At 42.1% G+C, this 16135-nt stretch overlaps 1 pseudogene; it reads right to left on the reverse strand.

The window, feature by feature from the left end:
• Positions 1 to 1229: 1229 nt before the first annotated feature.
• Positions 1230 to 16135, reverse strand: part of LOC135539936 (testis-expressed protein 264 homolog) — a 138921-nt pseudogene continuing 124015 nt past the window's right edge.

The raw sequence follows: 16135 nt of genomic DNA on the forward strand, positions 1-16135 counted from the left end.
CAAAAGGGCCAAGATGTGTAGCACTCTGCCAACTTTGCTGCCTCTTCCCTCATCTGTGTGAACTGAAATGGGTATTCAGACATAAAATACCTGAGAAGCACTTACCATGTAGGGATACAGGGTTGGGAAGGTTACTTTCTAAATGTAATCCGTTAAAGTTTCCTGTCCAAAATTGAAATCAGCAACGTCATTTTTAGATGACCCAAACTCAGGATTCATCAAACGCATTTGGAGTGTCATTATAATGGTCTCTGACTTGTGGTCAGACTCGCTCAGGTGGAAAAAAACTTTTACTTGTGCCTTTTTTCAATGCTGAATTGAATATCATTGAGAAAACAGAAAGGTGTCAATGTATTTTATCCACAAACATCCTGAATTTAAAGTAATCAAAGAAGTAATCATCTAGTTTTTCAAAAGTAGATGTAATTTGATTACAATATTTTTGCTTGTAATGTAACAGATTAGTTACAACATTTTTGTAATCAGATTACATGTAAACTGAATATATGTAATCAATTACTCCACCAATCCTGTGAAGTTGTAAATGTAGTTTTCCCAATACTGGTATGAGGAGAGGCACTGGGATTATAGGTAACACAATGAACACTTTCTGACCATTGTACATACATATTGAGAAGTATGCTCTTCACACACATATTGTGCATATTGATTTACTCTGTCATAAACATCTATTACTTCAAGAGAGTGGCTCCTTCACAGAGGGGTTGCATGGTGGCTCAAGTTGTATTGCGGATGCATTATACCAGAGATGCTCTTTCTTCACATACTGTCCTGCTTTCATGTAGCTTTTTGAAATCTATTCACCAGGTCTTTCTCTGAGCCTCCTTTAGTAAAGAAAATTGTAGTCAATACAGGCCTTCAATAAAAATAAAGACACGTTTGAGTGGTCATGAAAGCTGGTTGCATGAAAGAAAGTGGTTGTTAAGTTAGTAGGTGCTTTGGGTCCATCTATAATTTCCTCATATAATACCCCCTCCCTACCTATGTGAGGCAAGCTCTTCTTCATAAAAGAGAGACTTTCATCAATAAAAAGGCCACAGACGATTCGTTTTCTGCACTGTAGTGTAAGCAATAGGGACAGAGCAATATACTTTCACCAGTTGAATACTACATGGATTTACCACAATATGCGTACAATATCAAAACAGTATCAGTTTTCTGTATTTATATTTTATACAGAACATTTTTACAATTGCACATACTCTAGGTTAACATTTGTAATTAAACATGTTTATTCCAAACAGAAAGACATCTCCATGGCAGTGTACATTATCTTGTCTTGTTCAAAACACAAGACAAGAGATCCAACAGAAGAACATGTGACAAAAACAAATGGGGTGAGCCCCATGTCTATATCATAGGATAATCAACATGCCATACAGGAAGTTGTTATAATACTTAAAAGTGGAACATTGTATCCCGGATTCAAGTCAAAGACTAAAGATTATATTGGTACACACGACAGACCAGAGTAGTTGAACAAGTTGCTAGACACAAGCATTTCGCTACACCACAAGCATTTCGTTACACTCGCATTAACATCTGCTAACCATGTGTATGTGACCAATAACATTTGATTTGATTTAGACTGGAAACACCTAGGCCAAAGTAATAGAACAGATCATCTGAAAGGTGAAGATTTCAAATATGTTCTTTTGATTGGCTATATTGTTAAACTGTTAGATAACATAAATCTACCAGATGAATAAAAATACAGTACTTTCCGACTGTTTCCATCTCAGAGTTGAATTGTAAATCCTAGCCCTTGATGACTTTATGAGTCTGAACTGACTTTCACCTAAACCCCCTCTTCTTGCAGTTCTATGGATTATTCTACACCACTCGGTTTAAGCCCTGCCCCAGTTCTCAGAGTTTCCCAGGTGTCAAACCTATTTCAAATTGAGGGCAAAAGCAAAATGACCTTGTACGGTTGTTATTCATGTAAAAATGAATAAGGTAGATATTGCTTTAGATACCCTCTTGTACAATACATGCTTTGGACTTTCTGGTCACTAAATAGTGTGAAAAGGCATCATAACAGTATTCTGGAAACATTGTAACCCATTGCAAGTAGGTAGCATCTCAATTGTCACAATATGTTGTTAGATGCAATTACAAATCATTCACAACTAAATGCCTTTGATTCCTTCTTATGTTTGTTAGTCTTACACTATATATTCGATTATATATAATTGTTGTCCATCTTATATAAAATGTGTGTCTACTATGATGAGAGATGATTAAATCTATTGTACAAAATGTTTTTAACATTTAAATATTTCAATCAAAAGAAAGATTGCCTTTCATCAGTCCCACACGTATATTGTAACAATATTTCTCTCCACTCAAAGAGTGTATCATTTTCTACTGGTGAATGTATCACTATCCTATAATAGTTATATCTGCTTAGTATTGATAAACCCTTTTTTAAATTAAGAAATCTTTGAAAAAAGGAAGAACTGTTGTTATTGATATGTTTTACAAAAGACAAAGAGTTTTGTTATAATCTCTCAATAGAGAAATTACTGTCTTAGGTACAGGAAAGTACACAGGTCCAGAAATAGATGGCATGTCTGTCTATTGGATGTCAGAAGGTGAATTCACCAATTTGTAAGTCGCTCTGGATAAGAGCGTCTGCTAAATGACTTAAATGTAAAATGTAAATGATAAATTGTATGGCTATGAACAAAAGTTGGCATACAAGACAACTAAGATTCGCTGAAGAAATCTCTCTACCACCCCAGAATAATAGACCCAGAGGAGTTACCTCCATCCATCCCTTTATCACCCTGTCTTCTACTCCTCTCCATCCCCCCTAGGCTAGCGACAGCCTCTCATGGGGCTTCCTTGGCTCCTTCCTCCACCGTGAGGCCTTCCTCCTCCTTCCCCAACTCTCTCTCCAGCTCCTCCACCATCTCCTCCACCATGTCCAGTTCCTCAAAGGAAGAGCCGCTGCCCACTGACTCGCTGGAGCCCCTGTCCCTGTGCTCCGTGTCGTTGATGGGCTCCTTGTGTTCCTCGGCCTGCCCCTGCTCGTTCCCGTCCCCCTGGTCCCTGTGGGGCAGTGAAGGGGGCAATGAGGGGGCCGGAGACGTCTCTGTGTTCTCTGACTGCACCTGGCCGCTCATAGTGCTGCTGACATCACTGTGGTTCATTACACCTGCAACCACAGGAAGAGAGGTGTGAAGTGACATGGCGAATTGAAGTCATTTTCAAGAGTGAGAGAAAGGCCAGAGAGGGAGAGAGGGAGGGAGAAAGAGTGTGTAGACAGAGGCACAGTGTTGGCATCCTGACAAGATACTGTCCTTAATCTTTGTGGTTGGGAGCCTTCCAGCAGCAAGCTAAATAATTACATCAACAACTATAAAAAGGGTAACAGACAAAAGATACAATTAGAGAAAGCAAGCTACAAGTACAAACTTTATCCTGTACATTTAATCAATAAGGCCTGAGGGGTGTAGTATATTGGCCATTATAAATCAGGTAGTCTGGCTCCTGGATGCTGAAAGCCGTGGTATATCGTACATTATAAACTGGGTGGTTACATTGGTAACCAGATTAAAATAGTAATAAGGCACCTCAGGGGTTTGTGATACTGAAAATGACCAATATACCACAGCTAAGGTCTGTATCCAGGCACTCTGTGTACTGTCGTGCTTAAGAAGAGCCCTTAGGCGGGATATTTTTAATCAATACGGCCCGAGGTGGTGTGGTATATGGCCAATATACCACGGCTAAGGGCTGTTCGTAGGCACAATGCAACTCAAACTACCCAGTTTATAATTAGACATAGACTTGATATATTCCAACGTCACTCAACAGCTCACATACAGTAGGAGGTAACTAGCTACATTACAAACAGAGATTTCATTGGTGTTAATGGCAGATCTGACAAAATTGGGCCAGTTTGAATGTGGGCAGCAACAGGCAACAATAACAGTACTCCCTCCCTCCCTCCCTTCCGGTTGGATGGACTATGAATGGATGAGTGTATGCAAGACTGCAATGCAGATCTCACCTCCGAGAAGCATCGAGGATCTCAGTGAGTGAGGGAATCTTTGATATGCTGATGTGCCGCTGTAACCCTGTTCTGTGCATGGATACTGTGTGTGTGTGTGTGTGTGTGTGTGTGTGTGTGTGTGTGTGTGCGTGCGTGCGTGCGTGCGCGCATGGCATGTGTCTTGGGCCAGCTCCTTTATTCACAAACCCAGTCACTGAGATGTGCTCCTCTTCTGGTATTTAAGGGGAGCAATATCAGTCAAATGATATCTAATGATGCCATACTGCCTGGTTAGTCATTTAGTATTTCTCCAACTCGCTCCTTTACTGGATGGGAAATGGCCGTGGTTTCTGCTGTCTGGTACAGGAAATAAATAATAAGTGCATTCATCACCAGGATGGACCATTAGTGTAATGCTACAAAGATAACATGATGAACTGGCCAATAATGCTTTCATAGTAATTAAGATGTGCCAAACGCTGAGCCTGATTCGCCTATGCTCGCTAGTCCCTTCTGATGGATGAATATCCACCTGCGTCTAGTCATGATATCCTCCTAAGCTTGTTATGATCCAAGTGGTTTGTGTGAATGTGTTTGCGGGAGTGTGAATGTGTGTGCGCACGCGCGTGTGTAGGTCTAACGGCCCTGGAATGGAGATTAATGAATCATCTTGATCTCTTTCATGGCGAAAAGCTAGTCTGACCTCTGCCATTTCCCCGTCTGTATCACTTTGAGGCCAGAGAGATGAGTCCCTGCCTATCATGCTCTCGCTGAAAATTAGCACTGGTGTCTCAATTAGGCCCCAGCTCTGTGGTCATTGTGCAGAAATGGATGGGCTGAAAATAGACACAATTATGTGAGACCTTTTGAGCATTGATTAATGTAAGAAAGAGACAAAGCAAACAGCACGCCTCAAATCTCCCCTCCTAAACCATGTCCAAATGTCACTCACACCCAGTGAAGCAGGAGCAGGGTGGCAGGCTTGCTATTCTTCCTCGTGTCTACAGGACAACAACGCCTCCAGTGAGGAGTCGGCAACACCAATCAGTCACCTGTATCTCAATCATGTGATTGCTTCATGTAAACACATACATCTAAAGCATGTCCATCATCCTACTGTGACAGGTGTGTGATATAGGAGAGCATCCCAGGTTACATAGTCACCAACAGGGAATCACTGACACACACAAAGACAATCTTACTGCCCATTCATGTTGATGATGAACCGAAGAAAATGTTCTCTATTGAAAGGCGATCATTGTCATATTCTATCTTCCAGCAGCCTTGGAGAGGTTAATTCATTAAGGAAAGACGGGAGATGAATCTCCTGTCAGCGTCCCAGAAGGGTAACAGGACACCCTGGGCCAGCCTCTCATTACCTTTGACATTTTAGTCATTTAACAGACGCTCTTATCTAGAGCGACTTACAATTAGTGCATTCATCTTAAGATAGCTCGGTGAGAAAGTATTCGGCCCCCTTGAACTTCGTGACCTTTTGCCACATTTCAGGCTTCAAACATAAAGATATAAAACTGTATTTTTTTGTGAAGAATCAATAACAAGTGGGACACAATCATGAAGTGGAACAACATTTATTGGATATTTCAAACTTTTTAACAAATCAAAAACTGAAAAATTGGGCGTGCAAAATTATTCAGCCCCTTTACTTTCAGTGCAGCAAACTCTCTCCAGAAGTTCAGTGAGGATCTCTGAATGATCCAATGTTGACCTAAATGACTAATGATGATAAATACAATCCACCTGTGTGTAATCAAGTCTCCGTATAAATGCACCTGCACTGTGATAGTCTCAGTCCGTTAAAAGCGCAGAGAGCATCATGAAGAACAAGGAACACACCAGGCAGGTCCGAGATACTGTTGTGAAGAAGTTTAAAGCCGGATTTGGATACAAAAATATTTCCCAAGCTTTAAACATCCCAAGGAGCACTGTGCAAGCGATAATATTGAAATGGAAGGAGTATCAGACCACTGCAAATCTAACAAGACCTGGCCGTCCCTCTAAACTTTCAGCACATGCAAGGAGAAGACTGATCAGAGATGCAGCCAAGAGGCCCATGATCACTCTGGATGAACTGCAGAGATCTACAGCTGAGGTTGGAGACTCTGTCCATAGGACAACAATCAGTTGTATATTGCACAAATCTGGCCTTTATGAAAGAGTGGCAAGAAGAAAGCCATTTCTTAAAGATATCCATAAAAAGTGTTGTTTAAAGTTTGCCACAAGCCACCTGGGAGACACACCAAACATGTGGAAGAAGGTGCTCTGGTCAGATGAAACCAAAATTGAACTTTTTGGCAACAATGCAAAACGTTATGTTTGGCGTAAAAGCAACACAGCTCATCACCCTGAACACACCATCCCCACTGTCAAACATGGTGGTAGCAGCATCATGGTTTGGGCCTGCTTTTCTTCAGCAGGGACAGGGAAGATGGTTAAAATTGATGGGAAGATGGATGGAGCCAAATACAGGACCATTCTGGAAGAAAACCTGATGGAGTCTGCAAAAGACCTGAGACTGGGACGGAGATTTGTCTTCCAACAAGACATTGATCCAAAACATAAAGCAAAATCTACAATGGAATGGTTCAAAAATAAACATATCCAGGTGTTAGAATGGCCAAGTCAAAGTCCAGACCTGAATCCAATCGAGAATCTGTGGAAAGAACTGAAAACTGCTGTTCACAAATGCTCTCCATCCAACCTCACTGAGCTCAAGCTGTTTTGCAATGAGGAATGGGAAAAAAATTCAGTCTCTCGATGTGCAAAACTGATAGAGACATACCCCAAGCGACTTACAGCTGTAATCGCAGCAAAAGGTGGCGCTACAAAGTATTAACTTAAGGGGGCTGAATAATTTTGCACGCCCAATTTTTCAGTTTTTGATCTGTTAAAAAAAGTTTGAAATATCCAATAAATGTCGTTCCACTTCATGATTGTGTCCCACTTGTTGTTGATTCTTCACAAAAAAATACAGTTTTATATCTTTATGTTTGAAGCCTGAAATGTGGCAAAAGGTCACAAAGTTCAAGGGGGCCGAATACTTTCGCAAGGCACTGTAATTGAAAGGAAAAACTCAATGGGAGGACATTTTTGTGACATTCAAGGACTTTATTAATAGCACTCAGTTACACATTTACAAACCTGTGTAATGGAGCACCAGCAATGACTGGCTGCATCAATGGGTTCATCAAGTCAAAATACTGGTCCACTCTAAGCGATGATCACCTGGACACATGCTTGAGGCTAGCACTCAGTAGCTACAACCCAGACTATGCAAAGCTTGCTGACAGCAATAAGGTGAAATGTTATTTAATATTGGCGGGAGCAGAAGAGGGGGTAGACCGCGTTAGGAAGAGGGTGGAAAAAGTAGATCCTATGAAACTAAAAAGTCTGGGCACCCCTGGTCTAGGGTGTCAGGTAAGGTAGTGGTGATATGATCCTTGACTAGTCTCTCAAAGCATTTTGTGACGACAGAAGGGAGTCCTACGTGGCGATAGTCATGTAGTTAATTTACCTTTGCTTTCTTGGGTACAGGAACAATGGTGGACATCCTGACGCATGTGAGGATTGCAGACTGGGATAGGGAGAGATTGAATATGTCCGTAAACACCCCAGCCAGCTGCTCTGAGGACGCGGCTCGGGACTACGCCTGGGCCCGGCAGCCTTGCGAGTGGTTAACACACTTAACAATCTTACTCACGTCGGCCACGGAGAAGAAGAGCCCGCAGTCATTCGTAGCGGGCCGCGTCGGTGGCACGTTGTTATCCTCAAAGCAGGTGAAGAAGGTGTTTAGCTTGTCCGGAAGCAAGACATCGGTGTCCGCGACATGGCTGGTTTTCAATTTGTAGTCCGTGATTGTTTGTAGCCCCTGCCACATACGTCTCGTGTCTGAGCTGTTGAATTGCAACTCCACTCTGTCTCTATACTAACGTTTTGCCTGTTTGATTGCCTTACGGAGGGAATAACTACACTGTTTGTACTCGGCCATATTCCCAGTCACCTTGCCATGGTTAAATGCAGTGGTTCGCACTTTCAGTTTTGCGCGGATGCTGCAAATTCTAGGCATTATCAAGTGCTTTTCAAATTGTGAATGAGTGACTGATGTAGTGTGTACAGTCTGCACACAAAAAACCAAATCATCATTAGAGTCACATCATGCAGCCTTACAATATATTGAAAATCAAAACATATAGCCCAATGTTTGTAGAACAACTAAAGTTACATTAATAACTCTAAATTAAGTAGCCCATAGCCATTTGGCATAGCCAGATCAGGACCTAACATAAGGACAACTCAAGAGTATGCTATTCTGTTCTTCTGAAATAGACTACATTTTCTTCATATCATGTTTCTTTAGACCTGTCTAATATCAATAATGTATTTATTGTGAAGGTGTAGGCTATATTACATGGATTTATTAGACTTGTTAAAATGTGAATGCTCCAAAGGTCTGCATCAGTGGCTTGTAGGCTGTGTGTGGAAGCCAGGAGATGCTAAATGTGTTTATGTTAATTACGGTCAATTACCGTGAGACAGACAATTATTTGCTTGACAATCACCAGCTTACGACACTTCCTGACCGACACAGCGCTATACACGTACACATGGATTTTGTGTTGTAGATATGTGGTAGCGGAGTAGGGGCCCGAGGGCACACACTTAGTGTGTTGTGAAATCTGTTATGAATGTATTGTAATGTTTTAAACATTTGTATAACTGCCTTAATTGTAATAAATACAACTTCAAAGTCAGTGCTAGTAGTCAAAGACAACTCCCCTTTTGTGTTCATGGCCCCCCAAAAAACTAATCACACTGAATTATGGACCATATAGTATCACAGGGGACCACAGTGCAACACACACAGGCTCTCTGAGCCCCTCACACAAGTCCCCCCTCCAATCAGATCTCTCCATCTCACAGAAAGCTCATTATCAGGTCCAGGATTCAGTGTATCTGAGCCTGTCTAATATACAGGGACTACGTCTATATGAGAGGTGTACTGATGATGGGGTTATTTATGGCATATTATTAAGCTGAGAAACATCCCATTTACCAGCCAACAAGTCCATACACAGCAAACCCATCTGGTCTAACAAGGGAATATGAGGCAGTGATCCTTATTAGGCCTGTTTTTCCATTAAGGGGGCATCCTAGGCCTTCTCAATGAGAGGGAGGAGATGAGGACGTGTAGGTCCATGGAGTTATTATATATGTGTTGTATTTTACATTTCTCATTCTGTAGAAAACGTCCATGCCAGGTATAGTGGTTATGTTCTACCAGCAGCTGAGATGGGAAATAATTGGTCTATTTAAGGTAATTGGGCAGAAAGCCCCCAGGAAGATGCTTCCAACCAAACCTGACTACTTTCACCCACGAAAAACTGTAAATAAGTCATGACAAAGCTCCCAAATTGAAGCAGACTATGCTTTGGAAAGTCTTTTAGATAACATTTGCTTATATTAGTTGCTAAATTGGGCCCAGTGGGAACGAAGAGAGGAGAAGGGAGGGGGGTTTTAAAGGAGGATAGCTGGAGGTAATTAGAGACAGACACGACAGAGGCAGGCTGGGAGTTTGAAGAGGAGCATGAGGGGAGGGGACTGTGACAGCAACAAAAAATAGAAAGAAAAAAGACTAAATACACCTATTCTGTCATCTACCCACGCTATCCACAGGAGAAGGCTGCAGCAGGTATCTTTCTATATTAAGAAGAGAGGATCGGTCTGACATTTGTGTTTTACTGACATTAGTCTGTTTGTTTTTAATGAGGATTCTTGATGGGGAAAGCAGAAACACTTAGATTTAGATTTGCAATATTACTTCCATACACAACTTCATTGGTTCTAGACTAAAGAACTATGTAAGAAAGCAAAACACGAAGGAAAGGAAGGAAAGAAAAACTGGCAATTATATTGTAATGGTTCCTAATGCACTATTGACATGTTAGCATTTCAAAAGATCCATCAATTACAGTAAGTATGTCATTTTAAGGGCAATATGTAAAATGAAATATTTTGCTGTAGCTAGCACACCTGACACCTCCCCCTTTCATTAGCCTTGATTAAAACAACAAGATCATATGTAGGAATAATTACATAAATTACATTAAAGATATGATAATTGTTGCGTAATTATATAGCAATTAGAGATAAATGACATTTAGTAGGACTAAATTATAGTGTAGCCATCTCTGTACTACTACTGGAGGATAATAATAAGAATAATGTCCTATTGACCCAGACATCCTCAGTTCAGCTCAAACAGCTCATCAAGGACAGATGATGGCTTTGCACTGCATGATCCCATGGTTTCGGAGTGCGAGGGAAACGTAATGTTTATCCATGTAGACCATTGGTTTGTGTATCTTTCACTTTACTCAGTGCATGCGGGTGCAAATGACTTCCATAACTACCCTCGACATGGGTTTGTGTTCTAAATTGAATCCCCCTATTGTGCAAGTTGGACTAACAATCTCTCACATTTCAGCTTTTGTGAATAATTATGCACAGTCTGCAACGTTTCGCCAGTGTTAAAATAAATACTTTAGTACATGCAAAAGCACACCCTCCTCAAACAGGAACACTTGGTAAACAGGTATGCTGAGGTACAGGTGTAAGACCTATAAAGAATATTAAATCATCTCATTTACAATATGTGGCAACATAAAAAAAAGAACACAGCAGTGATCAACATCATATATAAAGAGCACATGATTTGTATTGTCATTCCTCGAGTCTAGAGAGACGTTGAGCACACAGTACAGCAGTATGTACATTACTAGTAACTCCACCATCCAAGGTGGTGTATTTGAGTTACAGGCTGGCTGGCCACACACAGGTAGGTCTGGATGGAAAGTCGAACAACAGACACAGCGAGGCACCGCTGATTGAACTGTCTCTCATTAGGAAAACACTCTCTCTCTCTCTCTCGCTCTCTCTCTCTCTCTCTAACATACAGTATTATACAGAGCCATGAGTGCATGGAACTCCCATCTTATACAGCGCAAGTGAACAGCAAACCTGGTTTAAAAAAACAAATAAAGCAACACCTCACAGCACAACGCCTCTCCCCCATGTGACCTACCTGTTGTGTATTACTGACATGTACACTACATGACCAAAAGTATGTGGACTTGTCGAACATCTCAATTCAAAATCATTGGCATTAATATGTAGCTGGTTCCCCCTTTGCTGGTATAACAGCCTCCACTCCTCTGGGAAGGCTTTCCACTAAAATGCTGGAACATTGCTGCAGGAACTTGTTTTCGTTCAGCCACACAAGCATTAGTGAGGTCGGGCAGTGATGTTGGGCGATTAGGCCTGGCTCGCAGTCGGTGTTGAAACTCATCCCAAAGGGGTTTCAGCCAGGGCTTTGTGCAGGCCAGTCAGTTCTTCCCCACCGATCTCCACAAACCATTTCTGTATGGACCTGGCTTTGTGCACGGGGGCATTGTCATGCTGAAACAGGAATGGGCCTTCCCCAAACTGTTGCCACAAAGTTGGAAGCACATACTATATATATATATAAAACCCTGATTTGTCCATTATTTGGGGGTATGGCAGTCATTTGAAAAACATTATAATTTCTGATTGTCTTCTCAACTCACCATCACATACTTTTAATGTGGGGCTATGACAGTCAATTTCTAATTAGTCTGACAACGTACCTTATCTCAAATCAAATTTTATTGGTCACACACATATTTAGCATACCTGTATGTTATTGCAGGTGGTGCGAAATGCTGGTGTTCCTAGCTCCAACAGTGCAGTAGTATAGAACAATTCACAACAATACACAAATCTAAAAGTAAAAGAATGGAATTAAGAAATGTATAAATATTAGGACGAGCAATGTCGGAGTAGCTTTGACTAAAATCTCACCACCCCTAATGAGGTGGGTGTGCTTGATGTGTGTCGCGTCTGAGATTCTCAATGTCGGGTGTGGTCGACAGTGCTCACCTCATCTCTCCCACCTGTATCGATATTTGGTTTTAATGCAGACGAGAGCACTGAATCCAGCTTTACACAGATATTCATTTTATGGTGCTTTCAAGACCACTATGATCTCTGAAAAACGAGAGGTCAAATCATGACGCCAGTGATCTTCAGGTCGGAAAGTTGTAGCTCTAGAAAGAGATTTTTCCCCTTCGGAGCTTGTTATATTTAGAGTTCCCAGTTGCCTTGAACGTACTGAAGTCGGAGATTTCCGAGGTCCCAGTTTCGAGTTCCCAGTTGTTTAAACTGGGCCTTAATGCTCAGACAGCAGGCTATTATTCCCTTTGAGTCAGGAACCAAAACTCCTCCGTAGTGACCCATGAATGCATTCGGTCACATGAGAGCTCGATCAGCTGTTCGATTTCACTTACCGGCATGTCAACTGAGCCAGGATCACAGTCAAACGGTTTGGGAAGTAGGTCCCAAAGTGCTCTTCCAAGTGTTGGAGGTGAGCACTCAGAACTCGTTTGGGACACTTACTGATGCTGTTTTCTGTTTTCTGAAACACGCACAGGCGATGGATGGGGGCATCATACGATGCATCCATATGGCAGAGGGAAACACATTCATAACTACAGTGCAGAGATCTGCCCGCCATCCCGCAATAGATGGAGCCCCATCGGTGCAAAAGCCCACCATTTGATCCCATGGAGGACAAAAAATATCCTCAATATAGCCACGCAGCACACTGAACATCCCCTGTGCCCTTTCATGCCCAGGAATTGTGAAATAGAACAATATGTCCTCGTGAATAGCATCCCCTGACATGTATAGAGAACAAAAGTCAATGCATGGGAATTTCAACCCTCAGCTAACGTCCATTTAGAGAGCATAAGCTGGAGAGTTCGAGACGGTCAGCCAGTTTCCTGGCATATATTTTTTGTTTAACAGTGTTATCTGACAAAGGTATTGATGTGAGTTTCTGTGCATACACCTCTGCACACATTATTTTCACCTTATCAATTGTGGCCAGTAATATCAGTCTCTGTGTGTGGTTTTATAGCATAGCGGGCCTAGACATTTACCATGGGAATGATTCAAGAGCAACATTCAAGTGTGACGTTTTCCCATGATCTAGGGCGCTCTCTCATTGAATTTTATCTTTTAGATTTTAATCATTTGAATTTATATTTTGAAGATTAACCAAATTACAATGATTTTGAGATAAAGACAATATTATATATATTTTTTGTATATATGATTTTTTCTTCAGGATTTGGAATAGGAAATTCTCCCGCGACCCCATTTTCATGTCAGGCGACCCCACATAGGGTTGCGAGTCCTAGTTTGGGAACTGTTGCTCCAAACTCTCTTTATTGTCTCACAAAATTCTCTCTAAAGATGAGTATGCCTTTCTATCATGACATTTCTGCTTTACTGGTGGTCCAGAGTGATTATTATCCCAAAGTGATGGCATAAAAACCCATATAAAATAGCATAATGTGTGATGTGTAGCATCTGTAAACGACCACCAAAGACACACAAACACACACACTTCAGGAAGATGGTGCTGCAGTGGATAGCTGCCGTCTTACGGGCTCCTGACCAATTCTGCTATTTTGTGTTTTCTTTTATGCTGATCTTAATTTTTTTGTACATAATATTTCCTCCATCATTTCCTATGACCGAAACATCAGAACAGCGATCACTAACCTCAAATTGGATGAAGATTTCTACTTCAATGAATCGGCAGCTGGGGACATACTGCTCATTCTGGGCAGCTTTGGGTAAGGTTAAGGGGGAGGCGTTTGTCTCTTTCCTAACAACAGCTGGTGCGCAATCTCTAATGTTAAGTCTCTAGGTTTTTCCTTGCCTGAGTTAGAATATCTCATGATAAGCTACACACCATACTATTTACCAAGAGAGTTTTCATCTATATTTTTTGTAGCTGTCTATTTACCACCACAATCCGAAGCCGGCACTAAGACCACACTCAACGAGCTGTATAAGGCCATAAGCAAACAAGAAAATGCACATCCAGAGCCGTCACTCCTAGTGGCCGGTGATTTTAATGCAGGAAATATTTACCCGCATTTCACCTTTGTTACTAGAGCCGTCAAAACTCTAGATCAACTTTAATCAACACACAGATTCCAGCTTACAAGCATAAACTCAAACAGGAAGTACTAGTGACGCGCTCAATACCGAAAAGGTCCGATGGAGCGTATGCTAAACTACAGGACTGTTTCGATGGCACAGACTGAAATATATGTTCCGAGATTCACCCAATAACATATAGGAGTTTACCACGTCAGTCACCGGCTTCATTAATAAGTGCATCAATGACGTCACCCCCACAGTGACCGTACGTACATATTCCAACCAGAAGCCATGGATTACAGGCAACATCCGCACTGAGCTAAAGGCTAGAGCTGGCACTTTCAAGGAGCGGGACACTAATCCGGAAGCTTAGAAGAAATCCCCAAGCTATCAAACAGTCAAAACAGGGCTAAGATCGAATCCTACTACACCATCTCTGAAGCTGGCCAAATGGGCAGGGCTTGTAAACTATCATGGATTACAAAGATAAACCCAGCGACGAGCTACCCAGTGACACAAGCCTACCAGGCGAGCTAAATGCCTTCTATGCTCACTTCGAGGCAAGCAACACTGAACCAGGCATGAGAAAACCAGATGTTCTACATGAATAAGAACTTTAAGCAGATTAACATTCACAAGGCCAGACAGATTACCAGGGCACGTACTCAGAGCATGTGCTGACCAGCGGGCTAGTGTCTTCACTGTCATTTTCAACCTCTCCCTAATACTTACATTTTTCAAGCAGACCACCATAGTTTCCTGTGCCCATAAACGCCAAGGTAACCTGTCTAAATTACTATCGCCCTGTAGAACTCACATCTGCAACCATGATATGCTTTGCTGGTCATGGCTCACATCAACACCCTCATCCCAGACACCCTGGTCCCACTCAAATTTGCATACCGCCCCAAAAGATCCACAGATGACACCATCTCTGTGGTACTCCACACTGCCCTCTCCCACCTGGACAAGAGGAACACCGATGTGAGAATGCTGTTCATTGACTATAGCTCATTGTTCAACAACATATTGCCCTCCAAGCTCAAAACTAAGCTCAGGACCCTGGGACTGAACTCTCCCTTCTGCAACTAGATTCTGAAATTCCTGACGGTGGTTGGCCTGATCACTGACGATGAGACAGAATATAGGGAGGAGGTCAGTGACCGGGCAGTATGGTGCCAGGACAACAACCTCTCCCTCAACAAGACAAAGGAGCTGATTGTGGACAATGGGAAACAGAGGGCCTAGCACACCCCCATCCACATCAATGCGACTGTAGTGGAGCGGTTTGAGAACTTTACGTTCCTCGTTGTCCACATCAATAATGAATTATCATGGTCCACACACCAACACAGTCGTGAAGAAGGCATGACAACGTCTCTTCCCCCTAAGGAGGCTGAAATGATTTTTCATGGGCCCTCAGATCCTCAAAAAGTTATACAGCAGCACAGCATTGAGAGAATCTTGACTGGCTGCACAACCGGATGGTATGGCAACTGCTTGGGATCAAACCGCAAGGCACTACCAAGGGTAGTACGTAGAGCCCAGTACATCACTGGGGCTGAGCTCCCTGCCATCCAGGACCTCTGTACCAGACGATGTCAGAGGAAGGCCCTAAAAATCGTCAAAGATTCCAGTCACCCAAGTCAAAGACTGTTCTCTCTGCTACTGCACAGCCAGCGGTACCAATGCACGAAGTCTGGAACCAACAGGACCTTGAACATCTTCTATTCCCAAGCCATTAGACTGCTAAATCGTTCATTAAATTGTTATTTTGTCCAGTAATATGGTCAAGCGCTGCAAAGAAGACGTAGTTAAGCTGCAGAAAGAACAGAGCCACACGTCTTGCTCTTTCATTGTAATCAGAGGGCTAATATTAACACTATGCATGCCAGTCTCTCTTGGCTAAGAGATGAGGAAAGACTGACTGTGTCACTTCTTGTTTTTATAAGAAACATTCATGTGTTGGGAATTCCAAATTGTTTGCATAGTCAACTTACACACAGCACTGACACACACACTTACACCACCAGATATGCCACCAGGGGTCTTTTCACAGTC

The sequence above is a fragment of the Oncorhynchus masou genome, chromosome 5 (genome assembly GCF_036934945.1).
Source record: "Oncorhynchus masou masou isolate Uvic2021 chromosome 5, UVic_Omas_1.1, whole genome shotgun sequence".
Classification (NCBI taxonomy): domain Eukaryota; kingdom Metazoa; phylum Chordata; class Actinopteri; order Salmoniformes; family Salmonidae; genus Oncorhynchus; species Oncorhynchus masou.